Source organism: Rattus norvegicus, chromosome 16 (assembly GCF_036323735.1).
Source record: "Rattus norvegicus strain BN/NHsdMcwi chromosome 16, GRCr8, whole genome shotgun sequence".
NCBI lineage: Eukaryota > Metazoa > Chordata > Mammalia > Rodentia > Muridae > Rattus > Rattus norvegicus.
This window is the reverse complement of record NC_086034.1, coordinates 21,386,506-21,409,465: the sequence shown is the minus strand read 5'-3', so window position 1 is coordinate 21,409,465 and position 22,960 is coordinate 21,386,506. Positions and strand designations below refer to the sequence as shown.

At 38.8% G+C, this 22,960-nt stretch overlaps 1 protein-coding gene across 2 annotated transcripts in view; it reads right to left on the bottom strand.

Annotated features, from left to right (window-relative positions):
- LOC134482475 (mucin-16-like) overlaps positions 1-22,960 on the bottom strand; it is a 236,869-nt gene that overhangs the window by 21,565 nt on the left and 192,344 nt on the right. Inside the window, exon 2 of one of the 2 annotated variants that reach the window (XM_063275942.1) lies at positions 1,653-15,002. The gene's annotated coding sequence lies outside the window, so the exon portion shown is untranslated. Of the gene's footprint in view, positions 1-1,652; positions 15,003-22,960 lie in introns of those variants that run through there. The other variant, XM_063275943.1, reaches the window with a different exon arrangement.

The window sequence follows — 22,960 nt, the reverse complement described above, 5'->3', positions numbered from 1 at the left end:
GTTTCCCTCAGGGTTATGTGAAGAGGGTCATTTAGGTTCCTCTACACTATTCTCTGGCTGGCTCTCTCCAAAGTAGGTATGAGAGATGCTGTGGTGTAGGTTGCTGAAAGGATAAATTCTGTGGTGCTTCTCCCACTGTTGGAATCTAATCTTATTCAGACTCACTCAATGGATCATTCAGTGCTGTGTACTGGAGAATGATGTGGTTTTTCAACCTTCCATCTACTGTGCCAATGTTTTTTTTTTTTTTTACTGGAAATTATGTCTTGCAGCATATAAAACAAGTATCACTATATCTTTTGCTAATTAATAGAACTACAGGGAAAAGGTGCTGTCAGAGTAGCCCATATGGAGGCTGCTTTCATTGAATGCTAAGAATATCAGTTTTCATTCCCCAGCACTACCTACAAATCTCACACACCATTCACTTCTCCAAAGGTTCCTGAGTGAGCCAGATATTTATAATATCAAGATATTCACATTAAATGGAAGACAACTAAAAATAACTATAAGATAATCTGTGAATTATAAAATAAGTATGATTGAAATATTATGGAGAGAAAAATTCCAGATTATGCTAATGATATTTAGTCTCCAAAACATAATGAAATTAATTGAATACTGTTTTTGGTTTGCTTTTTAATATGATCATATTTTCACACACTGACTCCTATGACATGTAGCAATAATCATATATATAGTATATATGCTAAAACCTGAAATAAAAATGTATTTTATATCAAAGTCAACTTGCTGCTATGTGTCTAGAGAGGACACAAATCATGGAATAGTTTTTTTTTTTTTTATCAAAGGTCACTACATGCATCAGTAGTTCGATTTGAATATAGTAGCATTGCAGATGATATAATTTGAATTTGAAATTTCTTAGAAGCTCTGGTTGGTTGGCATTGTTGTTCATATGGGGTCTCAAGCCCCTTCAAGCTCCTTCAGTCCTTTCTCTGATTCCTTCAACGGGGATCCCATCCTCAGTTCAGTGGTTTAATGATGGCATTTGCCTATGTATTTTCTGTAGTCTGGCTTTGCCTCTCAGGAGAGATCTACATCCGGTTCCTGTCGGCCTGCACTTCTTTGCTTCATCCATCTTATCTAGTTTGGTGGTTGTATAAATTTTTAAAAATCCCATAAAAGAAAAAAGGAAAAAAAGAAAAAAAAGAAATACAGGGTAAAAAATGGAGCAGAGAGGAAAGGAAAGGCTGTCCAGTGACCGGCCCAACTTGGGATCTATCCCATGCATAGGCACCAAACCCTGACACTATTACTGATGCCATGTTGTGCTGGCAAACAGGAGCCTAGCATGGCTGTCCGCTAAGAGGCTCTACCAGAAGCTGACTAAGACAGACGCAGAGACAGCCAACCACTGGATTGATGTCTAGAATGCCTATGGAAAAGTTGTGTAAAGAAATAAACTGTAATTCAATAAAAAGAATGCAAATACATAAAACAACTTTAAAAGAAAAAAAGAAATTTCTTAGAAACAATATCTTAAGTAAATCTGAATTCTAAAAATGGTTGCCAGGAAGTGAAGAATGGATATAAATATATTCATATTTGATTTCCTTACTTTCCTAGCACAAACAAAGTTCTTTCTATAGTTAGGGTAGAATCAGTAGAGGACTTACACTTAATCTTACCTGAATTATGCCGGTTAGAGTTTTTCAAAATGGATTTTAGCTGTCCTGGTGGTCTTACTCCACTGTGGTGTATTTTAAGAATGTTATGTTAATATTCATACTAAACATTAATCCAATGCATTGGATTACTTCTTGCTTGATTTTCTAACTTATATTACATTATAAATTGTTTTAAAAAGCTATTCATTTGTTCTTTAACCAGTTGAATATGTCTGGGAATACTTTACTTCCAACTTTTCCCCATGTAGAAGAAAGGGAAGGAAATTAGGCCCAAAAATCAGCCCAATGAAACCATTATACAGATACATATATACACACAACCACCTCTCTAGCTTTTGCTCTCATAGCTATACCGAGTGATATTTTTAATCTATAGATGCAATGGAATTAATCCCCTGACTACATTAATCATAACAGTCTTTGCCCCTGATGCAGTAAGGCACCTATTCCCATGATACTTTGTGAATATTTCACTATCTATGATGGTACCACCCAAGTGGTTTGCTTGTCGAACATCAGATAGATTTCTGTTGCTGCTAGAGCTCTTCAAAACCCACCACTGCATTTGTAATGTTCAAGCTGCTCCTTCTTAACACACGCATGAATGAATCCCGAAGTCACAATCTGCCTGTTTCTGTGCCATTTATCCATTTTTATGAACATAATAAGGTAATAACAGAAACAAAGAACAATAAGACTAATTGCATTGAGACTGTGAAACTGTTTGCACTTCCAAGTATAAGTTAACATGCGTATTTTGCAAGGAGTCTTTGAACAGTTTTAGTATGGAAAAGTTTGAATCTTGATTTTGACATTAGCTTGTATGATTTAGGGAATCTTAAACATGGAGGGAATAAGTCATGTGATAGTATTTATAAAATGATTTCCTGATGCAGAGCCCAAATAAAGAGAACAACATAATTGTCCTCTCTTGTGGAGGTAATTAATCCTAATGAGCACAGAATGAGCTTGAAATACACCTTTTAATTTTCTACCAAACCAGTGTCTAACCTAGCATCCTGGACAGGAATGGATGGGCCTTCACCTGTATGTTCATGTCCAACTGATATGGAAGGCAAAAACCTCCTTTATAGAGAGATAAATAATAGTCACATGGTCACTTAGTTCTATACATTCAGCTAATCTATTGAGATTCAAAGGATCCATTACTGTGGAAAACTGATCATATGAATGGATATTTGATGGGTGGAACTTTCAGGAAGACATGGGTCTTGTGGAATAATTAAAAGGTGAATGACTGGTTCCCATGAGTTCCCATGCCAGGTGCAATCACATGCTCTAGATGTTTCTCTGTCATCCATTTTCACACACTGTCTCCATAGCGGGTTGTTCTGTGGGCCATGCTAGTGTGGCCACATGCCAAGCTAGCCCCAAGCATTCCATAGCCTAGCACCGCTTCCTGTCACAGACTCTTCTCACACTCCCAACAATCCAGTGAAGTCATGACTCAACAAACTGTAACCCAGCAACTGTAACCCAGCAACTGTAACCCAGAGTCATATGTTAATTACTTAATGAACAATACATTTGCACAATCAACTTACAACCAATTGATAAGGACATAAACCACCCACTTAGGTAAGATATAGTTAGTTCATCTAGACACACACAAACCAGTATATATCCATCCCTTAAGAATAGCCATAACAACCTATAAATGTAAAGTGAGAAATGTTAATATCCACCTTCATGGAATCTCAGCCTTTCATTGGATGGACTGCAACTCATGGGTTTCTTCTAAGATATATGATATATGCTACACCTGACAAAAAGTTCCTTTGCCTTCATAGCTGGTGTCAAAGGAGGAAAGAAATGGTTGCCATCTTGTAGTAATGACTGACAACTGAGAATCATCCCACATTATGTACCGTGTCAGAGAGATGAATGCCTGAAATGATAACTATGAGTGTGGGTCTTAGTCCACAAATACAATTTAGTAAGGCTTTGAAAAGCTGAAGAATCTTAAGTGGACATTAACTTGCAGAGTTAATCCTAGCAGGCTCTTTTTAAAAACTGCATAGTTTTTTCTTGGAAATGGCGTGTGAGCATACTTTTCACATTCATATAAAGTACACTGAACAAATTTTAGGCTAAAATTATATTCAGAATACTGTGGGACCTGTAAGACACAAGTCTCAAAGTATACCCAAAAAGAATTTGCTTTTTATCTTTGCACTCCTCTAGTACTAATGTACTGTTAAGCCTTACCAGGACAAAGGCCTTTCATCTTTAAAAAACAAGACTTCTGAAAATAAAAACAAAATGTGTATTATTACAAGTATAGAAGAATATTACAAATAAAATTATGAAACTCATTTTTAGTATCAATGTCTATGAGAACAATCTATTGAGTACTCTAGAGTAAATATTCATTTGTAGCCAATTACGTCACTTAGAACCAATCCATTCCCTGTATATTGCAAATCAAAGATGGCAGTAATTTATCAAACATCAATGTCTAGAAATAAATACCCGTGAACAATTGTGATGATCCTAACTGAACTCTCTCAGAATGACAGAAAACCCCATCCCTACCAGTATAAAAACAATCAACTGTGATTCTTTTTACTCTGGGCTAATGATTCTTGAAAGAATAACAGATTGGGTCTGGTGGCGCACAACATGAATCCCAACACTGAGGAAGCAAAAGCATATGGATCACTGTGATTCCTTAGACAAAGAGAGCTACAATTTAGTGAGACCATATCTTAACCTAACCCCTATAAAGAGAAAAACCCAGAGCCCACTTCATGACTCTTGCACCAGTAAACACCCATGGATAAAGAGTTGGCTAAAGGCCAGCATGAGAATACACTCAACAAGAACAAAACAATATAACACACCTAGAGCCCAGCTATCCTACTACATCAAGACCTGGATATGCTAACAAAATCAAAACACAATAAAATGACATTGAATCCAATCTTATGAATATGATAGAGGAATTTAAAGGAGAAATTATCAAATCCCTTAAAATATACAGGAAAATACAATCAAACAGGTGAGCAAAATGAATAAAATATGTCAACACCTGCAAATGATTAAAGAAGCAATAAAGGAAACCCAAAATGATGGAACCTTGGAGACAGAAATACTCCAAAAGAGAACAAGAACAGAAGCACAGCCAACACAATAAAAGAATTGGAAGAGATGATCTCAGGCATACATGATATACTCAAATAAATTAATACATCAACCAAAGAAAATATCACCTAAAAAGTTACTGACTCAAAATATTCAGGTAGTCTGAGACACTGTGAAATTTTGTACTAAGGATAATAGGAATTGTTCAAAAGTGAAGAGAGTACCAGCTCCAAAGATGAGAACATATGTTCAACAAAATCATAGAAGGAAATTTATACAACATAAAGGAAGAATGCCTATAAACTTAGAGGAACCTTACAGAACGCCAAATTGATTGGTGTTAACAAAAATAAATAATAATCACTCATTCACAAAATGAGAATGGCAGGAATTAACACTCATTTGTTGTTAATATCTCTCAATATCAGTGAACTCATCTTCCCCATTAAAAAGGCACAGCCTGATAGGCTGGATGTGGAATCAGGGCCAAACTTAAGAAAAATAGGAACAGGAGAAGAAGATTCCCAGATTAAAGGCCCAGAAAATATCTTCAACAACATCATAGAAGAAAACATCCCAAACCTCAAGAAAAAGATGCCTACATACACACAAGAAGCTTACACTACAAATAAGAGTTTACTGTGTCAGAAAATAAATCCTCCAGCAACATAATAACCAAAACATTAAATCCCCAAAGCAAAGAGAGAAAATTAAAAAGCCACAAGGAGAAAGAGGCAAGTAACATATTACATATAAAGACAGAACAATCAGAATTATACCAAACTTCTCAACAGAGAATTAAAAGCCAGAAGAGCCAGAGAGATGTCTTACAGACCCTAAGAGACTATAGCTGTCAGCCCAGACTACAATACTTAGCAAAATTTTCAATCAATTTTACTCAAGATGGAGTAAAAAGCTATTCTGTGACAAAACCAAACGCAAACTATATCTTTCTACTAACCCATCACTAATCAGGATGCTACAAGCAAAACTCCAAGACAAGGAGAGTAACTGAACTCAATGAAACACGAGAAACTAATAATCGCATAGTAAAACCAACCAAGAGAAACACATGCAAACCAAAATCAAAATACCAAGTAAAAGCAATCATTAATTATTAATATCTCTGAACAGGAACAGATTCACTTACCAAATAAAAAGACATAGTCTAAGAGAGTAGATGCATAAACAGAATCTATACTTCTGTTGCATATAGAAATGCAACTCAGCCACAAAGATAAACACTGCCACAGAATAAAGGACTGGACAAAAGGTCTGTAAAGCAAATGGACCCAAGAGTCAAGCTGCAGCAGCCAATCTAATATCTGGTAAAATAGACTTTCAATGAGAAATAATTAAAAGAGATGGGAAAGGACACTGCATATAAATCAATGGAAAATCCAACAAGATGATGCTTCAATTCTAAACATCAATGCTTGCGATACAAGTGCATCCTCCTTTACAAAAGAAACATTTACTAATTTTGTTAAAGCTTAAACCACACCTCCAATTCCACACATTAATAGTAGGGGACATCACCTACATATTATCACGTTAATGACCAACAGGCATGTCACCAAAAGAGAAACTAAACTGAAATGTAATGCAACTAGTAGATGGCATGAATCAAATGGACCTAACAGATATCTGTGGTGGTTTGCCCTGAAGTTTCTGTATTTTGATGCTAATTCCACTGCCCCAAGGACAGCTGCCTAGTCTCAGACTCAGAACTCAGATGACTTCACCAGAACCACCTCCCCATTGAATTTGTAAAATACAGGTGAGGGGCAGGTACAGGATAGTAGGAGACCTGACATTGGAGGAGAAGCAAGGATGGGCAGGAGAGAAGCTTGAAGGAAGAGAAGGGGATTAACACAGAGAAGAGGAGAGAGAGGGGGGAGGAGCCATGGCAGGTGATGTTAAGATTCTGCTCTGTGTATTTACAGGTTGTTATCAATCTTCCTAAGGGATGGATGGTACCAGGCCTTGTATGTTTAAGTGGCAACTATACCTTACCAATTGGATCAAAGATTATTGTGTTGTGTGTTCTTTTATGTGAGGGTTTGAGTGTAGGAAAATGTGCGGCTGGGCTGTGTTTCCGCCAAGATATCTAGCAGATATCTTGGGGCACCGAGGTGCGGACCTAGCGGGGTAAAAGACAACTTTTACTTTTTTATTTTAATATTTTTACAACAACAGATATCTATAGAAGCTGTCACTCAAATAAAAAAATATGTATCTTCTCAGCACCTCATGGAACCTTCTCCAAAATTGAACATGTACAGATACAGATCTACAACAGATACAAGAAAATACAAAAACAACAACAACAACAAAAGAACACCAAAATGCTTTTGTGTCTGATAAGGTCACCATGGACTAAAGTTGGACTATGTCAACAACAAAAACAATGGAAAGCCTACAATCTCATGGAAACTGAACAACTCTATGCTAAGTGACCACTGTTGAAAGAAGAAATCAAAGTCTTTCTAGAATTCAATGAAAGTGAAGGCACAAATCATACAAACTTAGGGAACACAATAAAAGCAGTGCAAAAGGAAAGTTCATAACACTATGTCCCTTCAAAAGAAATGGAGAGATTTCATAATAGCAGCTAATCAGCACATATGCAATATTAAAAATAAAAACAGAAGCTTACACGCTCAAGAGAAGATGGTATGAAAATTAAACATAGAAACATGGGAAACAATACAAAGAATGAACAAAACCAAGAGCTGCTTACTCAAAACCACTCTGACATGTCATTTGACACCCATCACAAAAGCAAAGATGAAAAACTCAAGTGAGAGTGAATGCTGGCAGGTTGTGGAGCAAAGGGAACACTAATCCATCACTGATGGACGTGAAACTTTGAACAACAACTTTGGAAATCAATTGGGTGGTTTCTCACAAAACTGAGAGAAAAAAACTGTTCTACCTCAAGGGCCAGCTATAACGCTCCTGGGTGTGTAGTCATAAAGATGTCACACTGTACCAAAGAAACACTTGTCAAACTATGTTCATAGTAGCTTTGTTCATACTAACCAGAATCTGGAAACAACCTGGATGTCCCTCTACTGAACAATGAATAAAGAAAGTGATGTATGGCTCCCAAACCCCGTGGAAGAACCGGACACTTCCGGTTTTTAGCGGGAGTCCGAATCTCGTGCTCCCTGCCTCCAGCTCACTGCTCCCAAACCCCGTGGGAGAGAGAGCTCACCGCCCGGACTGGTGGGCACTCCTGAGACTGCAGAGCAGAAGAGACCACCAACACTGTCCACCCCTGCCCATATACCTGGCCCAAGAGGAACGGTCTCTGGGTTCCCGTAGATAAGGGCACAGGAGCAGCAGGTCCGCTGCAAATGAGACACCGCAGGAACCTGAAGAGACCAGCCAGATAAACGGTTCTCTGCACCCAAATCCTGGGAGAGGGAGAGCTAAACCGTCAGAGAGGCAGACATGCCTGGAAGACCAGAAAAGACTACACTCTGCCCACATCTCTGACTCCAGAGGAAAACACCAAATGCCATCTGGGACTCTGGTGCACGGGGGGCTCCCAGAAAGGGCGGCGCAGGTCCTCCTGGTTGCTGCCCCTGAGGAGAGATCATGAGCAACACCCCACGAGCAATCTTGAGCCTCGGGACCACAGATAAGACCAACTTTTCTGCTCCAAGTGACCTGCCTGGTGAATTCAGGGCACAGGCCCACAGGAACAGCTGAAGACCTGTAGAGAGGAAAAACTACACGCCCCAAAGCAGAACACTCTGTTCCCATAACTGGCTGAAAGAAAACAGGAAAACAGGTCTACAGCACTCCTGACACACAGGCTTATAGGACAGTCTAGCCACTGTCAGAAATAGCAGAAGAAAGAAACACTAGAGATAATCTGATGGCAAGAGGCAAGCACAGTAACCCTAGCAACAGAAACCAAGACTACATGACATCATCGGATCCCAATTCTCCAACCAAAGCAAACACGGAATATCCAAACATACCAGAAAAGCAAGATCTATTTTCAAAATCATATTTGATCGATACTGGAGGACTTCAAGAAAGACATGAAGAACTCCCTTAGAGAAATGCAGGAAAACATAAATAAACAAGTAGAAGCCTACAGAGAGGAATCACAAAAATCCCTGAAAGGATTCCAGGAAAACACAAACACTTGAAGGAATTAAAAATGGAAATAGAAGCAATCAAGAAAGAACACATGGAAACAACCCTGAATATAGAAAACCAAAAGAAGAGACAAGGAGCTGTAGATACGAGCTTCACCAACAGAATACAAGAGATAGAAGAGAGAATCTCAGGAGCAGAAGATTCTATAGAAAACTATCGACTCAACTGTGAAAGATAATGTAAAGCAGAAAAAGCTACTGGTCCAAAACATACAGGAAATCGAGGACTCAATGAGAAGATCAAACCTAAGGATATAGCTATAGAAGAGAGTGAAGACTCCTAGATCAAAGGACCAGTAAATATTTTCAACAAAATCATAGAAGAAAACGTCCCTAACCTAAAGGAAGAGATACCCATAAGCATACACGAAGCCTACAGAACTCCAAATAGATTGGACCAGAAAAGAAACAGCTCCCGTCACATAATAGTCAAAACACCAAACGCACAAAATAAAGAATATTAAAAGCAGTAAGGGAAAAAGATCAAGTAACATAAAGGCAGACCTATCAGAATCACACCAGAAACTGTGAAAGCCAAAAGATCCTGGACAGATGTCATACAGACCCTAAGAGAACACAAATGCCAGCCCAGGTTACTTTATCCTGCAAAACTCTCAATTAACATAGATGGAGAAACCAAGATATTCCATGACAAAACCAAATTTACACAATATCTTTCTACAAATCCAGCAATACAAAGGATAATAAATGGTAAAGCCCAACATAAGGAGGCAAGCTACACCCTAGAAAAAGCAAGAAACAAATCGTCTTGGCAACAAAACAAAGAGAAGAAAAGCACACAAACATAACCTCACATCCAAATATGAACATAACAGGAAGCAATAATCACTATTCCTGAATATCTCTCAACATCAATGGCCTCAACTCCCCAATAAAAAGACATAGATTAACACACTGGATATGCAATGAGGACCCTGCATTCCCTACAGGAAACACACCTCAGAGACAAAGACAGACTCTACCTCAGAGTAAAAGGCTGGAAATCAACTTTCCAAGCAAATGGTCTGAAGAAGCAAGCTGGAGTAGCCATTCTAATATCAAATAAAATCAATTTCCAACTAAACGTCATCAAAAAAGATAAGGAAGGACACTTCATATTCATCAAAGGAAAAATCCACCAAGATGAACTCTCAATCCTAAATATCTATGCCCCAAATACAAGGGCATCTACATACATAAAAGAAACCTTACTAAAGCTCAAAACACACATTGCACCTCACACAATAATAGTAGGAGATTTCAACACCCCACTCTCATCAATGGACAGATCATGGAAACACTAATTAAACAGAGACGTAGACAGACTAAGAGAAATCATGAACCAAATAGACTTAACAGTTATTTATAGAACATTCTATCCTAAAGCAAAAGGATATACCTTCTTCTCAAGTCCTCATGGTACTTTCTCCAAAATTGACCATATAATTGGTCAAAAAACAGGCCTCAATAGGTACAGAAAGATAGAAATAATCCCATGGGTGCTATCAGACCACCACGGCCTAAATCTGGTCTTCAATAACAATAATGGAAGAATGCCTACTTATACGTGGAAGTTGAACAATGCTCTACTCAATGATAACCTGGTCAAGGAAGAAATAAAGAAAGAAATTAAAGACTTCTTAGATTTAATGAAATCGAAGGTACAACATACCCAAACTTATGGGACACAATGAAAGCTGTGCTAAGAAGAAAACCCATAGCTCTGAGTGCCTGCAGAAAGAAACAGGAAACAGCATATGTCACCAGCTTGACAGCACACCTAAAAGCTCTAGAACAAAAAGAAGTAAATACACCCAGGAGGAGTAGACGGCAGGAAATAATCAAACTCAGAGCTGAAATCAGCCAAGTAGAAACAAATGGACACTAGAAAGAATCAACAGAACCAAAAGATGGTTCTTTGAGACAATCAATAAGATAGATAAACCCTTAGCCAGACTAACTAGAGGACACAGAGAGTGTTTCCAAATTCCAAAATCGGAAATGAAAAGGGAGATATAACTACAGATTCGGACAAAATTAAAAAAATCATCAGATCTTACTATAAAAGCCTATGTTCAACAAAACTTGAAAATCTGCAGGAAATGGACAATTTCATAGACAGATACCAGGTACCGAAGTTAAATCAGGAACAGATAAACCAGTTAAACAACCCCATAACTCCTAAGGAAATAGTAGCAGTCATTAAAGGTCTCCCAACCAAAAAGAGCCCAGGTCCAGACGGGTTCAGTGCAGAATTCTATCAGACCTTCATAGAAGACCTCATACCAATACTATCCAAACTATTCCACAAAATTAAAACAGATGGATCACTACCAAATTCCTTCTATGAAGCCACAATTACTCAAACCACACACAGACCCAACACAGAAAGAGAACTTAGACCAATTTCCCTTATGAATATACACGCAAAAATACTCAATAAAATTCTGGCAAACCGAATCCAAGAGCACATCAAAACAATCATCCACTATGATCAAGTAGGCTTCATCCCAGGCATGCAGGGATGGTTTAATATACGGAAAACCATCAATGTGATCCATTATATAAACAAACTGAAAGAACAAAACCACAAGATCATTTCATTAGACGCTGAGAAAGCATTTGACAAAATTCAACACCCCTTCATGATAAAAGTCCGGGAAAGAATAGGAATTCAAGGCCCATATACCTAAACATAGTAAAAGCCATATACAGCAAACCAATTGCTAACATTAAACTAAGTGGAGAGAAACTTGAAGCAATCCCACTAAAATCAGGGACTAGACAAGGCTGCCCACTCTCTCCCTACTTATTCAATACAGTTCTTGAAGTTCTAGCCAGAGCAATCAGACAACAAAAGGAGGTCAAGGGGATACAGATTGGAATAGAAGAAGTCAAAATATCACTATTTGCAGATGATATGATAGTACGTTTAAGTGATCCCAAAAGTTCCACCAGAGAACTACTAAAGCTGATAAACAACTTCAGTAAAGTGCCTGGGTATAAAATTAACTCAAATAAATCAGCAGCCTTCCTCTACACAAAAGAGAAACAAGCCGAGAAAGAAATTAGGGAAACGACACCCTTCATAATAGACCCAAATAATATAAAGTACCTCGGCGTGACTTTAACCAAGCAAGTAAAAGATCTGTACAAGAAGAACTTCAAGACTCTGAAGAAAGAAATTGAAGAAGACCTCAGAAGATGGAAAGATCTCCCATGCTCATGGATTGGCAGGATTAATATAGTAAAAATGGTCATCTTACCAAAAGCGATCTACAGATTCAATGCAATCCCCATCAAAATACCAATCCAATTCTTCAAAGAGTTAGACAGAACAATTTGAAAATTCATCTGGAATAACCAAAAACCCAGGATAGCTAAAACTATCCTCAACAATAAAAGGACTTCAGGGGGAATCACTATCCCTGAACTCAAGCAGTATTACAGAGCAATAGTGATAAAAACTGCATGGTATTGGTACAGAGACAGACAGATAGACCAATGGAACAGAACTGAAGACCCAGAAATGAACCCACACACCTAAGGGCACTTGATTTTTGACAAAGGAGCCAAAACCATCCAATGTAAAAAAGATAGCATTTTCAGCAAATGGTGCTGGTTCAACTGGAGGTCAACATGTAGAGGAATGCAGATCAATCCATGCTTATCACCCTGTACAAAGCTTAAGTCCAAGTGGATCAAGGACCTACACATCAAACCAGATACACTCAAACTAATAGAAGAAAAACTAGGGCAGCATCTGGAACACGTGGGCACTGGAAAAAATTTCCTGAACAAAACACCAATGGCTTATTCTCTAAGATCAAGAATCGACAAATGGGATCTCATAAAACTGCAAACCTTCTGTAAGGCAAAGGACACTGTGGTTAGGGCAAAACGGCAACCAACAGAGTGGGAAAAGATCTTTACCAATCCTACAACAGATAGAGGTCTTATATTCAAAATATACAAAGAACGCAAGAAGTTAGACTGCAGGGAGACCAATAACCCTATTAAAAAATGGGGTTCAGAGCTAAACAAAGAATTCACAGCTGAGGAATGTCGAACGGCTGAGAAACACCTAAAGAAATGTTCAACATCTTTAATCATAAGGGAAATGCAAATCAAAACAACCCTCAGATTTCACCTCATACAAGTAAGAGCGGCTAAGATCAAAAACTCAGGTGACAGCAAATGCTGGCGAGGATGTGGAGAGAGAGGAACACTCCTCCATTGTTGGTGGGAAAGCAGACTGGTACAACCATTCTGGAAATCAGTCTGGAGGTTCCTCAGAAAATTGGACATTGACCTGCCTGAGGATCCAGCTATACCTCTCTTGCGCATATACCCAAACGATGCCCCAACATATAAAAAAGACATGTGCTCCACTATGTTCATAGCAGCCTTATTTATAATAGCCAGAAGCTGGAAAGAACCCAGATGCCCTTCAACAGAGGAATGGATACAGAAAATGTGGTACATCTACACAATGGAATATTACTCAGCTATCAAAAACAATACCTTTGTGAAATTCATAGGCAATGGTTGGAACTGGAAAATATCATCTTGAGTGAGCTAGCCCAATCACAGAAAAACACATATGGTATGCACTCATTGATAAGTGGATATTAGCCCAAATGCTTGAATTACCCTAGATGCATAGAACACATGAAACTCAAGATGGATGATCAAAATGTGAATATTTCACTCCTTCTTTAAAAGGGGAACAAGAATACCCTTGGCAGGGAATAGAGAGGCAAGGATTAAAACAGAGACTGAAGGAACACCTATTCAGAGCCTGCCCCACATGTGGCCTATACATATACAGCCACCCAATTAGACAAGATGGAGGAGCAAAGAAGTGTAGGCAGACTGGAGCCGGATGTAGATCTCTCCTGAGAGACACAGCCAGAATCCAGCAAATGCATAGGTGAATGCCAGCACTGAATTGAGAATAGGACCCCCATTGAAGGAATCAGAGAAAGGACTGGAAGAGCTTGAAGGGGCTCGAGACCCCATATGAACAACAATGCCAAGCAACCAGAGCTTCCAGGGACTAAGCCACTACCTAAAGACTATACATGGACTGACCCTGGACTCTGACCTCATAGGTAGCAATGAATAGGCTAGTAAGAGCACCAGTGGAAGGGCAAGTCCTGGGTCCTGCCAAGACTGAATCCCCAGTGAAAGTGATTGTTGGGGGGAGGGCGGCAATGGGGGAGGATGGGGAGGGGAACACCCATAAAGAAGGGGAGTGGGAGGGGTTAGGGGGATTTTGGCCTGGAAACTGGGAAATGGAATAACACTTGAAATGTAAATAAGAAATACATAAGTTAATAAAAAAAAGAAAGTGATGTATACTCTCTTTTTTTTTTCAATTCTATACATTGACCAATGTGTCATTATTTCAATAATATGCTTTTTTTTATTAATGTAAGCTTTTTAATAAAACTTGAAATCTGGGAAAAAAAGTTTAAATCCACTGTAATGACATGTATTCTGTGTTTTTCTACAGTTTACCATACAAAGTTATCCCTTCAACCATTTCCATGGACATAAATATCAATAATTTATCAATTAAATTCAAATTCATTCATTTAATCAATTTCAGGTTAGTTTACCAAATCAACTGCAAGACCTCAACTCAAATATGAGGGATGATTCTACTACAAAAATCATAACTTTTAACAACTTATGGCATCTATAATTTATTATTTGAGTATGTGCTTAGACAATATCCCCTGTAAACTTAGCTTGGCTTAAAACTCATGAACAATATAATGTAGCAGTTTGATCCAGTTCTTCCACACAGCGCCATGCTCCAAGAACTAAGACTCAGACTCAAGATATATTTACAAATACCTTGAGTATATAGTGAGGCTCTTCTCTAACTAGATCACAATTTAGAATAACTGACTATTTTAACCTACATTCTGTAACATGCCCACTTAACCATGTTCAGGTACTATGTGTCTCTCTCCTCACGTCTTCCAAGGTGAATCTCCTGCCGCATTCTATCTCAGAATTATGATTTCTCCCAGATTTTCCACTTCTTATTTACCACCTAAATAATAAGCCATCAGATTTATTATTAACAAGTGCCATAGTCATATCGATATTAGATAATCTCTCAATAATCCCCCTTTGAAGTACAATAAATGTCTCTTTTTCAAATATAAATTGAATAAAATTATAAAAATTATAATAGTTATAAGGTGTGATATATATTTACAATGTCAAGTCCATAGTATGTGGTAATTTAAAAAAATGTCCTATTATCTATCCTATCCTGGTGAGTTCAGAGTTCTGGATCTAAATCACATTTTATCCTAACTTGCATTAACAACCTAACACCATCTTTTTAGGTCTAATAAATCTTCTTAAAAATACCAACTTAAGCTTTTATTGAGACTATGATTATCTTGTATTCAACCCCAAAAGACAACTAAGTAGAAATATTTCCTGATTAAGTAGGAAGTGCAGACAAACACTTTCAAAGTTTTTTTTTTTTTTTTTTTTTTTGGAATTGCAAGCTACTTATATTCTAGGTTAAATAGAAAAAGTCATCATTCTTTGGGAAATTTAATAGTTTAACCTCTGGTGATGTTATAAAATGGCATCGATGGTCATTTTTTTTTTCATGGTGGCAGATGCCTTTTTTTTTGTTTAATTTAGAAAATACTTTATTAGTTTTTTTAATCAAACCCACATATATAAGACCTTACATATTTAATACAGTGTGTTACCCCTGTACAAATGGAAAAAACTTAAGTTCAACATTTCTAGACCAATATGGCTGTTAATTTCTGTACAGTGCCAACTCAACACAGTAAACGGGGATACTTTTTTCGAAAGTTGACAGCACAGGTAAAATTTCAAAAAATTCAAATTATATATCTGTATATATATATATATTTATATTTATATAAAAAGACCAATAATAGCAGTGTGTTATGCATCAACAGCAGCAACAGCTTTTCCAGGTTCTGCAGTCATCTGAACAAAACTGTAGAGACATCCAGCACACTCCATTAAAAAAAAAAGTAAAAAAACAAAACCCGAGAAAACAGCACAGTTCTGTTACTCTTGTGGTACCTGGCACCATTTTTTTTAAATTAGCTTCTCAATCATCATCTGGAAAGAAAACATTCTGAGCAACATCATTAAAAACAGCTCTGATAAAGCACGGTCACTACTACGTATCATAAAGCAGGTACAAGCTATTTTACATCCACAGAGGTATGATACAGTACTGTCCTACATCTATAATACTAGAGGATACAATTTAAAAGGCATTATTTGAGACTTGATTCTACTTTTTCAGCAGAGGGCCCAAAGGATGGTGTGACACAGCTTTGTAAAGAAACATACTCTAGACAGGATTTCCTTTCACTAGTGGCACACTTCTAAGGATTCATTCTCTCCATGAATGTCAGCTAAAACCGTTATTAAAAAAATGAAATATCCCTAGAACAAAACCGTATAACCACCGGATTCACATGAAGATGACCTAGTGGAGACAAGCTGGACCTCACCTTACCAACAAGCTATCAAATCTGTTATGTTTAAACAGTGAGACCTCCAAGGAAGGAGATGCCAAGTAGTGCTTCAAAGCTTTGGACCACAATCAATCACAGCATCCTTTTCAACAGAAGCAGAAGCTCATCTGAATATGCTCATGGATGCTGACATCCACATTTAATCATCTCCTCACTCATCCAGGAAGAGGGGGAGATCAGTTACTACTGTAATTTATTGTGTTCAACCAAATCACCATGTTACAAAAATAGCAAGCTGCCATAATAAAAAATAAGGCTCCTCTATCCAGCACCAGATAGCATCATTTTACTTTCAAGCCTAGAAATTGCACACTTGTATATAAACCAATCGAAGATGAGGATTGAGAGTTCATCTTGGTGGATTTTTCCTTTGATGAATATGAAGTGTCCTTCCTTATCTTTTTTGATGACTTTTAATTGAAAATTGATTTTATTTGATATTAGAATGGCTACTCCAGCTTGCTTCTCCTGACCATTTGCTTGGAAAGTTCTTTTCCAGCCTTTCACTCTGAGGTAGTGTCTGTCTTTGTCTCTGAGGTGTGTTTCCTGTAGGCAGCAGAATGCAGGGTCCTCATTGCGTATCCAGTTTGTTAATCTATGTCTTTTTATTGGGGAGTTGAGGCCATTGATGTTGAGAGATATTCAGGAATAGTGATTATTGCTTCCTGTTATGTTCATATTTGGATGTGAGGTTATGTTTGTGTGCTTTCATTCTCTTTGTTTTGTTGCCAAGACGATTAGTTTCTTGCTTCTTCTAGGGTATAGCTTGCCTCCTTATGTTGGGCTTTACCCTTTATTATCCTTTGTATTGCTGGATTTGTAGAAAGATATTGTGTAAATTTGGTTTTGTCATGGAATATCTTGGTTTCTCCATCTATGTTAATTGAGAGTTTTGGAGGATACAGTAACCTGGGCTGGCATTGGTGTTCTCTTAGGGTCTGTATGACATCTGTCCAGGATCTTCTGGCCTTCATAGTTTCTGGCGAAAAGTCTGGTGTGATTCTGATAGGTCTGCCTTTATATGTTACTTGACCTTTTTCCCTTACTGCTTTTAATATTCTTTCTTTATTTTGTGCGTTTGGTGTTTTGACAATTATGTGACGGGAGGTGTTTCTTTTCTGGTCCAATCTATTTGGAGTTCTGTAGGCTTCTTGTATGCCTATAGGTATCTCTTGTTTTAGGTTAGGGAAGTTTTCTTCTATGATTTTGTTGAAGATATTTACTCGTCCTTTGAGCTGGGAGTCTTCACTCTCTTCTATACCTATTATCCTTAGGTTTGATCTTCTCATTGAGTCCTGGATTTCCTGTATGTTTTGGACCAGTAGCTTTTTCCGCTTTACATTATCTTTGACAGTTGAGTCAATGATTTCTATGGAATCTTCTGCTCCCGAGATTCTCTCTTCCATCTCTTGTATTCTGTTGGTGAAGCTTGTATCTACAGCTCCTTGTCTTTTCTTTTCATTTTCTATGTCCAGGGTTGTTTCCATGTGTTCTTTCTTGATTGCTTCTATTTCCATTTTTAATTCCTTCAACGGTTTGATTTTGTTTTCCTGGAATGCTTTCAGGGATTTTTGCGATTCCTCTCTGTAGGCTTCTACTTGTTCTCTAAGGGAGTTCTTTATGTCTTTCTTGAAGTCCTCCAGCATCATGATCAAATATGATTTTGAAACTAGATCTTGCTTTTCTGGTGTGTTTGGATATTCCGTGTTTGCTTTGGTGGGAGAATTGGGCTCCGATGATGCCATGTAGTCTTGGTTTCTGTTGCTTGGGTTCCTGCGCTTGCCTCTCGCTATCAGATTATCTCTAGTGTTACTTTGTTCTGCTATTTCTGATCGTGGCTAGACTGTCCTATAAGCCTGTGTGTCAGGAGTGCTGTAGACCTGTTTTCCTGTTTTCTTTCAGCCAGTTATGGGGACAAAGTGTTCTGCTTTCGGGCGTGTAGTTTTTCCTCTCTACAGGTATTCAGCTGTTCCTGTGGGCCTGTGTCTTGAGTTCACCAGGCAGGTTTCTTGCAGGGGAAAAGTTGGTCCTACCTGCGGTTCCAAGGCTCAAGTTTGCTCGTGGGGTACTGCCTAAGTCCTCTCCGAGGCGGCAGCAACCGGGAACATCTGCGCCGCTCTTTCCGGGAGCCTCCGTGCACCAGGGTTCCAGATGGCGTTTGGTGTTTTCCTCTGGCATCTGGATGTGCACAGAGTGCAGTCTCTTCTGGTTTCCCAGGCGTGTACGCCTCTCTGAAGGTTTAGCTCTCCCTCCCACGGGATTTGGGTGCAGAGAACTGTTTATCCGGTCTGTTTCCTTCAGGTTCCGGCGGTGTCTCAGGCGCAGGGGTCCTGCCGCTCCTGGGCCCTCCCCTATGGGAACCCAGAGGCCTTATACAGTTGCCTCTTGGGCCAGGGATGTGGGCAGGGGTGGGCAGTGTTGGTGGTCTCCTCCGCTCTGCAGCCTCAGGAGTGCCCACCTGATCAGGCCTGATGTATACTTTCAAAATGGCATATTATCCCACTATTACAACAAAGGCAGAATGAATTTTGCAGGTAAATCAATGGAACTTGAGAATATCCTCCAGAGTCCAAACAGGACATGTGTGTTATGTACTCACTTATAGATGGTTATTGGCCAAAAATACAGACACCATGCTATTATCCACAGACTCAGAAAAGCTACACAAGAAGGAATGCACAAGTGAGGATGCCTGAATCTCACTTAAAGGAGTGCATAAAGCAGTCCTAAGAGGAAGACGGAGGGAGTGAACTGAATAGAGAAGAGATACAGAGGGCTATGGGATGGGTTCGGAATCAGGTGTGGGTAAGGAAGAGGAGAGATGGATGGATGGTCCTGAAAGTGAATGGAAATCTGCAACTGACAAGGGTGAAGTTTTTTTTTTAATGAAAAAAGACAATGTGGGATACTATTCACCTACTAAAGACAAAGACATAATGACCTTTGCAGGTGAATGAATAGAACTTGAGAATATCTTCCTGAGTGACATAACCCAGACCCAAAAGACATGGATGGCGTATACCCACTTCTAAGTGGATATTAGCAATAAAGTACAGGATATCAATACTATACTCAGGACCAAAAGAAGATGAAGAAGAAAGGACCAAGAGAGGATTTTGAATCTAACTTAGAACATACCGGAAAATACTCAGAGGAGGCAGAGGAAGGAAGGAACTAGGTGGGAGTGGGTAGTTTTGAGACAACTGAGTGTTTCAGGATCGGGTCTGGGGAGATACAGGGGAGATGGCTTGACAGCCATGAAAATGAATGGATAGCTGCAGCTGGCAGGGGTGGAGATGTCAAAAAAATTCACTTGGTCATCACATTAGATGCTGATAAAGCCGTTGATAAAATCAAGCACCCCTTCATGTTAAAAGTCTTAGAGACCTCAGTGATCAAATTTGCATACCTGAACCAGCCAATAAACACTAACAACTTATATGCAGAGAAACTTAAAACCAGAGAGTAAGCAAAGCTGCCCACATACAAAAGAGACCTCACAAAATCTACCAAAGTACAGCTACACCAAAGGTGATAAACCCTTACAGAAAAGTGTCTGAATACAAGATTAACTCAAAAAACCAGCAGCCCTTCCTCATGCAACAGTTAAAAGGGATAAGAAAAATTTAGTCAAGCAAAACCCTTTACAGTAACCACAGATAACATTAAATAGCCCAGTACAACTCTAATCAAGCTACTTAAAGACCTGCCTGTCAAAAACTTTATGTCTCTGAAAAAGGAATTAACAGGACATCTGAAGATGGAAAGGTCTCCTATACTACAGATGGATAGGATTAACAAGGTGAAAATGGCCATCTTACAAAAAGCATCTTCACAGTCAATGCATTTCTCTTCAAAATTGCAAGACCATTATTTACAGACCTTGAAAGAGCAATTCTTTAAAAAACAAAAAACCCATGATAGCTGATAGATACATAGATGATAGATAGATAGATGATAGATACATAGATAGATAGATAGATAGATGATAGATAGATAGATATCTTGAATAATTAAATAATTTTTGGAGGTATCATCATCCCTGATATCAAGACATATCACAGAGCAATCATAACAAAAGCTGTATAGAATTAGTATAGAAACAAAAAGTTGACCGATGGAATCAAATCAAAGAAAAAACACACATACCTACCAACACATGATTTTGACAAAGGCAAAACCACACAATGGGGAAAATAGGAAAGTTTCTTCAACAAATGGTGCAGGTGTAACTGTATGTCTGCATGAAGAAGAATGCAAATAGATCTGTATTTCTCAACCTGCACAAAACTCAAGTTCATGTGGATGAAAGACCTTGACATTGAAACAGAAACTTCAATATACTGAGGACATCGGTACAGTAGACAATTTCCTGAACAGCACACCACTGTCCCAGCCTCTGAGATCAATGATTGATAAATGGGGACTCACAAAACTTAAAAACCTCTGTAAAGCAAAGGACACCATCAAAAGGACAAAAGAGAAGCCTACATTTTGGGACAAGATCGTCATCAGTCTTACACTTCACAGAGAAATAATGGTTAAAATATATAAAAAGCCCAAAAAGTTAGACAGCAATAAACCAATCTGAATATGGTGTACAGTGGTAAACGAAGCATTCCCAGCCGAGGATGCTCAGGAGTCCGAGAGACATCAAATGCTCATCTTCAGTCATCACTGAATGCAGATCAGAAGGACCCTGAGTCCATCCTACACCAGTCAGAGCAGCCAGAATCAAAACCTCAAGTGACAGCCATGCTGACAAGGATATTGAGCAAAGGGAACATTCCTCCATTGTTGGTGGGAGAGACATTAAAATCCGTTTTCTTTTTTTTTTCTTTTTCTTTTTTTCAGAGCTGGGGACCGAACCCAGGGCCTTGCGCTTGCTAGGCAAGTGCTCTACCGCTGAGCTAAATCTCCAACCCCTAAAATCCCTTTTGAAAAGCAATTTGGCGGGTTTTTTTTCCAAAAATTTTGAAATAGTTTTTACCTTAAGACACAACTATGTCAATCATGGGCATATACCCCAAACTTGCTCCACCATACCACCCAAGCACACTTGCTTAACTATGTTCATAAAACCTCTCCTTGTAATAGCCATGGACAGGAGACAACTGAAAAACTGATTAAGGAAATGTGGTATATTTGCACAATGAAATAATACTCGGCTATGAAAAACATGGAATTTGAGAAAATTGCAGGCAAATGGATGGGATTGGCAAACATCATATTGGATGAGGTAACTGAAACCGAGAAGGACAGGCATGGTATGTACTCACTTAAAGGTGAGGACCTTAGCAGCCATAAATTACAGAATAACCAGGCCACAGTGCACAGACCTAAAGAAGCTAAGTAATGAGGGCCCAAGGGAAGATGCGTGAATCTCACTCAGGAGGGAAAATGAAATAGATATCAGGATTCGATTGAGGGAGGGAAATTTGTAGGATGGGGAGGGGAACTAAGGTGCAGAGCAGGTGTGGTGTGGGAGCTGGGACAGAAGATACCAGTGGAGAGGCATCTCTGTGGTGAAACAAAGACCAGGAACCATGGGGGCTCTTAGCAGTCTATCTGTGGAGCTGAGACTTGCAGATCCTACTAGCAGCAGGTGATATGCAGTTTTCTGTGGTCATCTTCTGTACCAGGGGAGACTTCCAGGAGAAGGAGGAGAACACCAAAGCACTCAGAAAAACATCAACCCAAAATTTATCCTACCACCAAGATATGCAGGTTAAAATGGAACGGACATTAAGGAGATACCAAACCAATAACTGGACCAACTTGAGACCCACCCTGTGGGAGAGAGCCAGTCTTTGACTCCATTAATGATATTTTGCTATGCTTGCAGACAGAAGCTTTGGATAATTCTTCTGAGAGTCTTCATCAAGCCCTGGATAGAAACAGATGTACACACCCACAGCCAAATAAATATCAGGTGGGGGTTGGGGCGTCTTGTGAAAGAGTTGGGGGAAGGATATTGAATTCAAAGGAGGACAGTGCCATTGAAGGTTCAGAAACACAACAAGAAAACCTACAGATTAACCAACAGGGGCCCATGAGGGCTCACAGGGACTGAACCACCTATCAAAGAGCATGTCAGTGCTGCACATAGACCCCATATTCAGAGGTAGCAGACGTGCAGCTTCACGTGCTCTTCATGTGGACTCCTGGTTTACTGAAGTGAGGGCAGGTTCTCATTCTGTTGCCTGCATTTGGATTCCTTTCTGCTAGCTGGGCTGCCTTGTGTGGTCACAGTAGGAGAGGAGCTAAAATGTCCGCACTATTTTATCTAGGGTGAATAAGACCAGCTACAATATAGTAAATTTATATATGATATAAAAAATCTTACCTTCCAAAAATCTTACATGCTTCACTTCTTTTTTATGTGCTGGTGTTCTTGCACTGTGGCATAGATTTATAAGTTATGGTTATTGTACTATTCATAAGAAAAACATTTAGCGAGCAT